This window comes from Lepidochelys kempii, chromosome 23, assembly GCF_965140265.1.
Source record: "Lepidochelys kempii isolate rLepKem1 chromosome 23, rLepKem1.hap2, whole genome shotgun sequence".
Lineage (NCBI taxonomy): Eukaryota > Metazoa > Chordata > Testudines > Cheloniidae > Lepidochelys > Lepidochelys kempii.
In genome coordinates, this window is record NC_133278.1 from 12403362 (window position 1) to 12415983 (window position 12622).

General features: G+C 57.9%; 1 long non-coding RNA gene across 3 annotated transcripts; it reads right to left on the reverse strand.

Annotated features, from left to right (window-relative positions):
- Positions 1-374: 374 nt before the first annotated feature.
- On the reverse strand, positions 375-8717 carry LOC140902286 (uncharacterized). 3 transcript variants are annotated; one of them, XR_012156039.1, is made up of 5 exons: positions 7715-8717; positions 6238-6548; positions 4630-5037; positions 3486-3548; positions 375-1893 (listed from the first exon to the last, which is right to left on the reverse strand). It is a non-coding gene; the product is annotated as an uncharacterized lncRNA (long non-coding RNA). The 3 variants fall into 3 exon arrangements; XR_012156038.1 differs by having other exon boundaries at positions 6238-6613; XR_012156040.1 differs by lacking the exon at positions 3486-3548 and having other exon boundaries at positions 6238-6613.
- Between the last annotated feature and the right edge of the window lie 3905 nt (positions 8718-12622).

Below are 12622 nucleotides of genomic sequence, written 5' to 3' on the forward strand. Positions count from 1 at the left end.
CTGCCACCTGATGCACTGAGACTACCTCTGAGCCCATTTTCCCTGCCATCTTGGGACTTCAGTACCCTGTCTTGTTGAGCCAGGCACGCTAGCTTGCGGCAAACACAAACCCAGGTCTGAACCATGTCCCCCAAAAGCTGCAGACTTAACTGAAAACAGCTTAAGAAGTGCTCCTGTCTCCAGCACCCAGACGCCCAGTTCCCGATGGGATCCAAAGCCCAAACAAATCAGTTTCACCCTGTGTAAAGCTCATACAGGGCAAACTCATAAATTGTCCGCCCTCTATAACACTGATAGAGAGAGATGCATAGCTGTTTGCTCCCCCAGGTATTAATACTTGCTCTGGGTTAATTACTATGCAAAAAGTGATTTTATTAAATATAAAAAGTAGGATTTAAGTGGTTCCAAGTAATAACAGACAAAACGAAGTAAGTTACCAAGCAAAATAAAATAAAATAAGTGAGTCTAAGCCTAATACAGTAGGAAACTAAATGCAGATAAATCTCACCCTCAGAGATGTTCCAATAACCTTCTTTCACAGACTAGACTCCTTCCTAGTCTGGGTCCAGCAATCACTCACACCCCCATAGTTACTGTCCTTTGTTCCAGTTTCTTCCAGGCATCTCTTTGGGGTGGAGAGGCTATCTTTTGAGCCAGCTGAAGACCAAATGGAGGGGTTTTTAGGGCCTTTTATATTCTCTCTTGTGGGAGGAAATCCCTTTGTCCCAACTGTGGATGTAGTCCAGAGACTTGATTTGAACCTGCAGTTTATTCCATCACTGCTACAAGCCTGAACCAAGAACTTTGCCATCACTGGATGTCATTGATTCCACTTAACCAACTCTAGCTCTCATCTATATTTCTTTCTTTTTATGAATAAACCTTTAGATTTTAGATTCTAAAGGATTGGCAACAGCGTCATTTGTGGGTAAGATCTGATTTGTATATTGACCTGGCTCTGGGGCTTGGTCCTTTGGGATTGAGAGAACCTTTTTTCTTTTACTGGGGTCTTGGTTTTCATAACCATTCATCCCCCATAACGAGTGGCACTGGTGGTGATAGTGGGAAACTGGAGTGTCTAAGGGAATTGCTTGTGTGACTTGTGGTTAGCCAGTGGGGTAAAACCAAAGTCCTCTCTGTCTGGCTGGTTTGGTTTGCCTTAGAAGTGGAAAAACCCCAGCCTTGGGCTGTAACTGCCCTGCTTGAAGCAATTTGCCTTGAATTGGCACTCTCAGTTGGGTCCCGCCAGAATCAGCATCGTTACATCAGGTAAAGGAGAAAATCTCTGGAAATATTCATTTTTAGGAGGGGGTTCGCAAGACTTGACATTTTAGTGAAAGGGGTTCACAGGTTGTTAAAGTTTGGGAACCACTGCTCTATACGATCACAGTTCCTGTCAATAACATCACATTATTAATCTCTCCTCATACGGCAGCCGTTCCATACCCCTGATCATTTTTTTGCCCCTTTCTGTACCTTTTCCAGTTACAAAAAGAAAAGGAGTACTTGTGGCACCTTAGAGACTAACCAGTTACAATGTATCTTTTTTGAGATGGGGTGACCACATCTGCACACAGTATTCAAGATGTGGGCGGACCATGGATTTATATAGAGGCAAGATGATATTTTCTGTCTTATTTTCTGTCCCTTTCTTGATGATTCCCAACATTCTGTTCGCTTTTTTGACTGCCGCTGCACAGTGAGTGGATGTTGAGGGATGGGGCTCATCCCGCCCCACTCTCCAGTCCCCCATCGTTTAGCCTTTCAGCACTGCCAAGAAGTTTCCCATTCAGCACGGCTGACCGGTCTCCACCGCTGGCGTCCTCCGGCTGCATCAGCTCTGCCAGCTCCTGCATGGGGCCGGCATCGCCGGCCTGCTGGGACAGAGCGGCTCTGGCAAGGAAACCAAGACAGTTGCGAAACCAGTGCATGCAGTGAGCAATATTATTTCTCTACCATAGCCCCAGTGCCAACGCCAACACCAGAAAGGCCACCACTGTCCACACCACCACCTCTGCAATATGGCTGGACTGAGATCTGGGATGTGCAACCAACAACAGGAGAGCAGCGTTAGTGGGAGACTTGGTCAAACCAGGCGAAAACTTCCAGCCTCTCTACCGCGCTCAGCGTTCCACCCCGGTGCATGCAAAAGGGATTTTCTGGTTCGAGACGCTCCGCAGTCCCGGGCTAATCATGGGTTTGCCAATTTCCCTGGGGCTCTGAGGTGCTACAGTAACACACCTAATCAATAATGTACAGCACCTAGCGCTGTGGGGTTCTGAGCCATGACTGGGGCTGCTAAGCACCATACACTTTAGATTAAGGTTCACTTGATAGCTGGTTTATAAAGCATTTGTACATGGTGAATATATGGTCTCAGCATGCTAAACACACAAGTAACAAGTGTGCTGGTCTACACAGGGCCACTCAAGAAAACTAATCAGAATTGGTCTTTAAAATGTATTAGTTAAACCAAATTAAACTCCTGTGTGGATGCTCTCCTTCAAAATTAAGGCAGCCTGAATTCTATTTAGCTTAATTCACTTCCAAAGTGAATCGAATTCAGGCCACTTCAATTCTAAATAAGAGTGTCTATACGGGGGGAAGGGGAGAAGGTCAATGCAGTTTAACGAATCCACTTTAAATTCACGGCAAGTCTATACTAGAAAATTAAGTTGACCTAAGTTACATCGACATACAGTAATTAAAACCCTTTTGCATGTCCACACTATGCTCCTTGTGTCGGCGGCACACATCCTCACCGTGCCAGCGTGAGGCATTGTGGGACGGCATCTGAAAGGTAGCAACAGGCGATGCCATTAGGTCCCCTGCATCGAACTAACTGCATCCACCCAAGCGCTGTGCCTCGCGGGGAGCTGGAGTTATTCCGTCAGATCAGGAGGCGAGTTCCATGGATGGAACTGTCTTTCAGTGTAGACACTTACAGAGTTAGAGCGACGTAACCTGCCTTATGTCGACCTAATGCTGTAATGCAGACCAGAGCCTGCACTTTGACTTAATTCAGATTAATTTTCCTGAATGGCTCTGTGTAGACAAACCCTGCAACCTCAATTCAACCCTTTCTAAATTAACCTCAATATAAAGCGTCACCCAACAAATCAAGTCGTAGATGGGCATGAATGTGGGGTTGGGAGCCAAGCGGTCAGTATCTGGAGGTTCTGCCCCACCCACTCTGCTCCGTCGGCCAGTAGGGCGAGGAGAAGTGATGTAAAGCCATGGAAGGTTCTCTCAGGAGATGGAGATATGACCCCGCTACTCCCAGCCCCGCTGGGACCAAGTAGCATGGAGACCCTCCCTCCTGGCTGCTTCTTGGCTTCTAGCTGACACCACGCTGTTCCTTGCTGTCTGGCCTGTCCATGCCCAAGAGGAGCTGGGTGGGACAATCTGCCGGGGAGCCGGGCAGCAGCCACAATTAGCTGGCAATCCCAGCAGCTTGGCAGCCTGTTCCCAGCCCCATCACTCACCCCCCGCTGCCATCCCATTGAGGCGGTCGACCCTGGCCAGGGAGGCCGGAGCTGGCGCGGGCTCTGGAATGAGACAATCAATCATAGAATCATAGAATATCAGGGTTGGAAGGGACCTCAGGAGGTCATCTAGTCCAACCCCCTGCTCAAAGCAGGACCAATCCCCAATTAAATCATCCCAGCCAGGGCTTTGTCAAGCCTGACCTTAAAAACTTCTAAGGAAGGAGATTCTACCACCTCCCTAGGTAATGCATTCCAGTGTTTCACCACCCTCCTAGTGAAAAAGTTTTTCCTAATATCCAACCTAAACCTCCCCCACTGCAACTTGAGACCATTACTCCTTGTCCTGTCCTCTTCTACCACTGAGAATAGTCTAGAACCATCCTCTCTGGAACCACCTCTCAGGTAGTTGAAAGCAGCTATCAAATCCCCCCTCACTCTTCTCTTCTACAGACTAAACAATCCCAGTTCCCTCAGCCTCTCCTCATAAATCATGTGTTCCAGACCCCTAATCATTTTTGTTGCCCTTCGCTGGACTCTCTCCAGTTTATCCACATCCTTCTTGTAGTGTGGGGCCCAAAACTGGACACAGTACTCCAGATGAGGCCTCACCAATGTCGAATAGAGGAGGACGATCACGTCCCCCGATCTGCTCGCTATGCCCCTACTTATACATCCCAAAATGTCATTGGCCTTCTTGGCAACAAGGGCACACTGCTGACTCATATCCAGCTTCTCGTCCACTGTCACCCCTAGGTCCTTTTCCGCAGAACTGCTGCCTAGCCATTCGGTCCCTAGTCTGTAGCTGTGCATTGGGTTCTTCTGTCCTAAGTGCAGGACCCTGCACGTATCCTTATTGAACCTCATCAGATTTCTTTTGGCCCAATCCTCCAATTTGTCTAGGTCCCTCTGTATCCTATCCCTGCCCTCCAGCGTATCTACCACTCCTCCCAGTTTAGTGTCATCTGCAAATTTGCTGAGAGTGCAATCCACACCATCCTCCAGATCATTTATGAAGATACTGAACAAAACCGGCCCCAGGACCGACCCCTGGGGCACTCCACTTGACACCGGCTGCCAACTAGACATGGAGCCATTGATCACTACCCGTTGAGCCCGACAATCTAGCCAACTTTCTACCCACCTTATAGTGCATTCATCCAGCCCATACTTCTTTAACTTGCTGACAAGAATACTGTGGGAGACCGTGTCAAAAGCTTTGCTAAAGTCAAGAAACAATACATCCTCCCTTCATCCACAGAACCAGTAATCTCATCATAGAAGGTGATTAGATTAGTCAGGCATGACCTTCCCTTGGTGAATCCATGCTGACTGTTCCTGATCACTTTCCTCTCCTGTAAGTGCTTCAGGATTGATTCTTTGAGGACCTGATCCATGATTTTTCCGAGGACTGAGGTGAGGCTGACTGGCCTGTAGTTCCCAGGATCCTCCTTCTTCCCTTTTTTAAAGATTGGCACTCCATTAGCCTTTTTCCAGTCATCCGGGACTTCCCCCGTTCACCACGAGTTTTCAAAGATAATGGCCAATGGCTCTGCAATCACAGCCGCCAATTCCTTTAGCACTCTCGGATGCAACTCGTCCGGCCCCATGGACTTGCAGAGGAGGTTGCAGCATGTGGACGTGGAGTCACAGGAAGTCAGAGGAGAGGGGTCCCATCCCCTCCCACCCATTAAAATCTGCCCCCCAAATGCCGCTGCGCAGAGTCAGAGCAGGACTGGGCCGACAGGGACTGTGATAGGGCATCTGGGCCAGCCCACGGCGCCGAGCCCAGACCAGTTACCCTGGACCCCAGCCCTGGCAAGGGGCTTGTCCAACCTGTTCTTAAAAACCTCCTATGACAGGGATTTCCCAACCTCCCTTGGAAGCCCATAGCTGGGCAGCACCCAGCCCGATGGCACCCCGATCTCGGTGACTCTGTGTCTGGGCAGCACCCAGCCCAACGGGGCCCCGATCTCGGTGACTCTGTGTCTGGGCAGCATTAAACTTTGGGTTCGTCCTGCCAAGACTTCCCCAGAGCATTGTGTCGCGACCGACGGAACCCGGCTCCTCCCTACCTGTGATCAACCTAGCTAGCCACTAGATTGATCTGGACTCTGGACATTGACTGGTGGGAGAGAGAGAGAGAGTGTGTGTGTGTGTTGATTGAAGGCATATGCTAATTGTTGTATCTTCAATAAACTCGGCGTATTGCCTTTTCCCCTGAAAAAAGATCCCGTGTGCTTCTTATAAGCATACCACGAGGTCACACCCAGGAAAGTCGAAGCTGTGTAAGCTTCTTGCCCTGGTGACAGTCTGCTTAGAGAGAGGAGGCTCCCCCAGAGTCCTGACTGGCTTCGTAGGGAGTAGTTCCAGAGCATCCCCCCAGTGACTCCGTGACACGCAGCGTATTGCCTTGTCCCCTGAAAAAGATCCCGTGTGCTTCTTATGAGCATAACACTAGGACTAAATGTGCTTTGCTTTGTGGTGACTGGTTGGTACCTGGTGTACATTGTTGCAGCCCCAGAGAAAAGCAAAGCAAGGGGGCTGGCTCCCGGTCTGACGTGCTGGGAACTCACAGCGACGTTCAGAAGCTGTGCAAACCCAAACCCCCAGGCTGGAGGGAGACAGACACAGGCCTCCACCTGTGAGAGGGGATGGCTGGGAAGCTGGAAACTTTATATCCATGCCCTCCAGGAGGCCCGGGGAAATCCACAGTGCGGTTACCCCTGAAATTGTGACCCACGGCGCTTACCTGTTACGTTCAGATGGATGGAAGCCAGACACTCGCTTTTGTTCATCTCATGCACAGTCTTCAAATCCCCTGCAATGGCTTTGCTGGCGTTCATCACGATGACCCATCCGCTGGACACGGAGCTGTGCCCGGCGAAGGAGCTGTTGTAAGGGTTTGATTTCCCTGGACGGATGACAGCGATCAGCTCCCATGTCCCAGCCAAAGCGGGAGACCAGTACAGTTTGGCAAAGCACTCAGAGATTTAAGGGGGTGTTGCGTGTCACCGCCCTCAGGCACAGACAGAGAGATTTTCTGTTGACATTGGCTGGGGCCTGGGAGAAGAAATCAACATTTCAGGCCGGCTTTGGTGAAGCCTGGAAGAAGTCAGACACCAGATCTGGCAGGGGAAGGAGGGATATGTTAACGGGGAGCACTTCAGATATAAGGTGCAGACCCCACAAATGCTCAACCAAGCCTTACACCCCAGGCGTAGACCACGCGAGTCACCCTCAGCTCACTGCTCGAGGGAGCGTCTACATAGCAAAATGAGCCCTGCCGCGCCGAATCGCACGGTGGATCTACACAGCAACCAGACATCTGCAGCAGGTCCATGCCAACTGCAGGGCTGTCGAATCGCTGGGTAGATTTGTGCTCCTGTGAACGAGGCGGGTCTCGGAGCCCGGGCTCCCGCCTGAGCCTCATCATTTACACCAGCGACATATTAATGCCTAGGCCGATAAGGCCTAGGCCTAGGGCGGCAAATTTGCAGGGGTGGCAAATATGTAGAGCAGCCAGAGGTGCCAACTTCCCCTGGCACCGGTGGGTGCTCGTGCCCCCCTGGCCCTGCCCCAACTCCACCCCTTCCCTGCCCCCATTCCAACCCCTTCCCCAAAGTCCCTGCCCCAACTCCATCCCCTCCCTGCCCCTATTGGTCCCCTTCCCCAAATCCCCACCCTGCCTCCTCCCCTGAGCGTGCCACATTCCCCACTTTCTCCCAGCTGCACGAAGCTGTTTCACGCACAAGCGCTGGCTGGGAGCAGGGAGAAGCAGGACCCGGCGGCGCGCTCGGGGAGGAGGCGGAGTTGGAGTGGAAGTGACCTGAGGTTGCGGGTGGGGGGGCAGGGAGCTGCCGGGAGGGGGGAGGGGCAGCAATTATTTCAGGGCCTAGGGGCAGCAAAATCATTAATCCGCCACTGGTTTACATGGCTGTCTTTAGCACCCCGCAAGCCCGAGTCAGCTGAGCTGGCCGAGAACAGGAGAGAGGGTTCGGCAGTGTAGACGCACCCTGACTCGTGTTTGCGGAATCAGAATCAAAATCACTAAATTGCACCAAGATCTGTGCAGTGCCCGGCACAATGAGAGACTGGCTCACAACCAACACACCCCTCCTCCTCCCTCTCCAAATCACCTCCCGGTGCATCCCCCCGTTCTGCCCTCTGACTTCTGGAGCCTTTCTGGGGAACCCCGCCCAGCACAGAGCTCCCAGGGTGGCACTTACGGGGGTGTGGTACCGCTTGCCCAGGGCATAGAAATAAGAACATCACTGGAAGACAGGTGTGTTTTTTCCACTGCATAGCGCCTGGGCCAGAATTCGATGTGTCGGCACTGTGGCCGTCGTAGCTGTGACGTGGGCCGTAGAGATTCGCTTTTATCGCGCCTCTCACTCCGTCCCCCGCCCCGTGGCCGTGCAGCCCTGCCCTGCCCGGTACGAAGCGGAAACCCGCCTGCAGGGTGCCTCCATGAACACACACATCCGAACGGCCATTCGGTACAGCCAACAGGACCGCGAGAAACCCAGCCGTTCCCGGCGTCACGCCGTGCGTGCCCGACGCCAATAGGGTGAACAGACAGCAAGGGTGAAAAATCGGGGCGGGGGGTAATAGGAGCCTGTATAAGAAAAAGACCCAAAAATCGGGACTGTCCCTCTAAAACCGGGACCTCCGGTCACGCTAGATGGCAATGAACGCGCCTAAGTACCTATGAAAGGAGACAATCTTTGCCAGGGTGTTATTTGGAAGAAATGTGTTTCACCCACCAGCCCTGCGCCTCTCCGGGGGCCTCCCGCAGGCGCCAGGCTGGCAACGCCGGTCAGCGCCCGCTCCGCCTTCCCTCGGGACTCGTGGGGCGCCCCCACGTCCCGCTGCCAAAGGGACGGGCCCGGTTTTGGAGGCTTTTTCTTATATAGACACCTGTTACCCCCCCCGCCCCGGTTTCTCACACGCGCCGCCCGGGCACCGCACGACCCGTCCCGGAAGCGGGGCTCCCCGGGGAAAGGGAGGCCCCCTGCTCCTGGGGCGCTGCAGCGCTGCGGGCGGGGGAGTGTTTTAGCCCCGCCCGTGTGCGAGGGTGAGGGCGGCCGACAGCGCCGGTGTTTGCTCCGCGGGGCCGAGCGGGAAAATCGCGGTCCGGGCTCGCTGCGCCCTGAGGGGCGACTTCAGCCGCAGCGTCCGCCGGCGTCACCCAGCGAGCGTGGGCGGCTTTACCCCCCCCAGAGCAGCGACTTCCCGCCGCACCCGGCCTGCCCCGCGGCTGCGCGCTAGCGGCGCCGCCCACCCGGACCGCCCAGTATGCAACTGCGGGGGGCGGGGCCCGCTCCAACCGTTCCCCGAAGCCCCGCCCCTGCTCCGCCCCATCCCAACGGCTCCCCGAAGCCCCGCCCCTGCTCCAACCATTCCCCGAAGCCCCCACCCCTGCTCCACCCCCACTCCAACCGTTCCCCGAGCCCCGCCCCTGCTCCGCCCCCATCCCAACGGCTCCCCGAAGCCCCGCCCCTGCTCCAACCATTCCCCGAAGCCCCCACCCCTGCTCCACCCCCACTCCAACCGTTCCCCGAAGCCCCGCCCCTGCCCCGCCCCATCCCAACGGCTCCCCGAAGCCCCGCCCCTGCTCCGCCCCCATCCCAACGGCTCCCCGAAGCCCCGCCCCTGCTCCGCCCCATCCCAACGGCTCCCCGAAGCCCCGCCCCTGCCCCGCCCCTGCTCCAACCATTCCCCGAAGCCCCCACCCCTGCTCCACCCCCACTCCAACCGTTCCCCGAAGCCCCGCCCCTGCTCCGCCCCCATCCCAACGGCTTCCCGAAGCCCCGCCCCTGCCCCGCCCCTGCTCCAACCATTCCCCGAAGCCCCCACCCCTGCTTCGCCTCCGCCCCTTCCCGCCCGGCCCGCGCTCCAACCGTTCCCTGAAGCCCCGCCCCTGCCCCGCCCCGCTCCTTGCCACCCCGCCCCCGCTCCAACCGTTCCCCGAAGCCCCGCCCCTGCCCCGCCCCCACTCCCCTGTAACTGGGAGTGACGCGTGCGCGCCCCAGCGCGCGCCGCCGGTGACTGCTGGGGGCGATTCCCCTGCCCCCCAAGCAGCCCCGCCCCGCCCCGCCCGGAGGCCTGGGCCCCCCCCACACACACCCCCGCGGGGGGCTGCCCTGGGCCCCGGCGTGGCGGGGGACCGCCCTGCCCCCAGCCCGAGGGGTCGCAAGTCGCGAGGTCCCCGCTGCCCCCTGCCGAGGCCGCGCGGCGGGCTCAGGAGCTGGGTGGGAACCGCCGGGGGGACCCGGCTTCGCCTGCGCGAGGGGAGCGGGTCAGAGGGAGCGGGCTGCCCCAGGGCCAGGTGGGCGCCCGGGGGGGCCCGTCACACAGGGCCCAGCCCCTCCTGCAGGGGGCGATACCCCCCCCACACAGACACCCCTCCCCCCCACATACCCCCCTGCACACAGACACCCCTCCCCCACACAGACACCCCACATACCCCCCTGCACACACACCCGCACACACACACCCCTTCCCCCCACATACACACCCCACATACCCCCCCGCACACACACACACACAGACACCCCTCCCCCACACACACACACCCCACATACCCCCCTGCACACAGACACCCCTCCCCCCCACATACCCCCCTGCACACAGACACCCCTCCCACACACACACACACCCCACATACCCCCCTGCACACAGACACCCCTCCCCCCCACATACCCCCCTGCACACAGACACCCCTCCCACACACACACACACCCCACATACCCCCCTGCACACAGACACCCCTCCCCCCACACATACCCCCCTGCACACAGACACCCCTCCCCCCCACACACACACCCCACATACCCCCCTGCACACAGACACCCCTCCCCCCACACATACCCCCCTGCACACACACCCGCACACACACACCCCTTCCCCCCCACACACACCCCACATACCCCCCCGCACACACACACACACACAGACACCCCTCCCCCACACACACACACCCCACATACCCCCCTGCACACAGACACCCCTCCCCCCCACATACCCCCCTGCACACAGACACCCCTCCCCCCCACACACACACCCCACATACCCCCCTGCACACAGACACCCCTCCCCCCACACATACCCCCCTGCACACAGACACCCCTCCCCCCCACACACACACCCCACATACCCCCCTGCACACAGACACCCCTCCCCCACACAGACACCCCACATACCCCCCTGCACACACACCCGCACACACACACCCCTTCCCCCCACACACACCCCCCACATACCTCCCCGCACACACACACACACACACACACAGACACCCCTCCCCCACACACACACACCCCACATACCCCCCTGCACACAGACACCCCTCCCCCCCACATACCCCCCTGCACACAGACACCCCTCCCCCACACGCACACACCCCACATACCCCCCTGCACACACACACACCCGCACACACACACACCCCTCCCCCCACACACACACCCCACATACCCCCCCGCACACACACACACACACACACCCCTTCCCCCCACACACACACCCCACATACCCCCCCGCACACACACACACACACACACACAGACACCCCTCCCCCCCACACACACACCCCACATACCCCCCTGCACACAGACACCCCTCCCCCCACACATACCCCACATACCCCCCTGCACACAGACACCCCTCCCCCACACACACACACCCCACATACCCCCCTGCACACAGACACCCCTCCCCCCACACACTCCCCACATACCCCCCTGCACACACACCCGCACACACACACCCCTTCCCCCCCCACACACACCCCACATACCCCCCCGCACACACACACACACACACACACAGACACCCCTCCCCCACACACACACACCCCACATACCCCCCTGCACACAGACACCCCTCCCCCCACACATACCCCACATACCCCCCTGCACACAGACACCCCTCCCCCCCACATACCCCCCTGCACACAGACACCCCTCCCCCACACACACACACCCCACATACCCCCCTGCACACAGACACCCCTCCCCCCACACACTCCCCACATACCCCCCTGCACACACACCCGCACACACACACCCCTTCCCCCACACACACACCCCACATACCCCCCCGCACACACACACACACACACACAGACACCCCTCCCCCCACACATACCCCACATACCCCCTGCACACAGACACCCCTCCCCCCCACATACCCCACATACCCCCCTGCACACACACACCCCTCCCCCCACACAGACACCCCACATACCCCCCTGCACACAGACACCCCTCCCCCCACACACACACCCCACATACCCCCCTGCACACAGACACCCCTCCCCCCACACATACCCCACATACCCCCCTGCACACAGACACCCCTCCCCCCACACAGACCCCCCACATACCCCCCTGCACACACACACACCCGCACACACACCCCTCCCCCCCACATACCCCCCTGCACACAGACACCCCTCCCCCCACACACACACCCCACATACCCCCCTGCACACAGACACCCCTCCCCCCACACACACCCCACATACCCCCCTGCACACACACCCGCACACACACACACCCCTCCCCCCCACACACACCCCACATACCCCCCTGCACACACACACACCCGCACACACACACCCCTCCCCCACACACACTCCCCACATACCCCCCTGCACACACACACAACCGCACACACACACACCCCTCCCCCTCCCCCCCACACACACACCCCACATACCCCCCTGCACACAGACACCCCTCCCCCCACACACACACCCCACATACCCCCCTGCACACAGACACCCCTCCCCCCACACATACCCCACATACCCCCCTGCACACAGACACCCCTCCCCCCACACAGACCCCCCACATACCCCCCTGCACACACACACACCCGCACACACACCCCTCCCCCCCACATACCCCCCTGCACACAGACACCCCTCCCCCCACACACACACCCCACATACCCCCCTGCACACAGACACCCCTCCCCCCACACACACCCCACATACCCCCCTGCACACACACCCGCACACACACACACCCCTCCCCCCCACACACACCCCACATACCCCCCTGCACACACACACACCCGCACACACACACCCCTCCCCCACACACACTCCCCACATACCCCCCTGCACA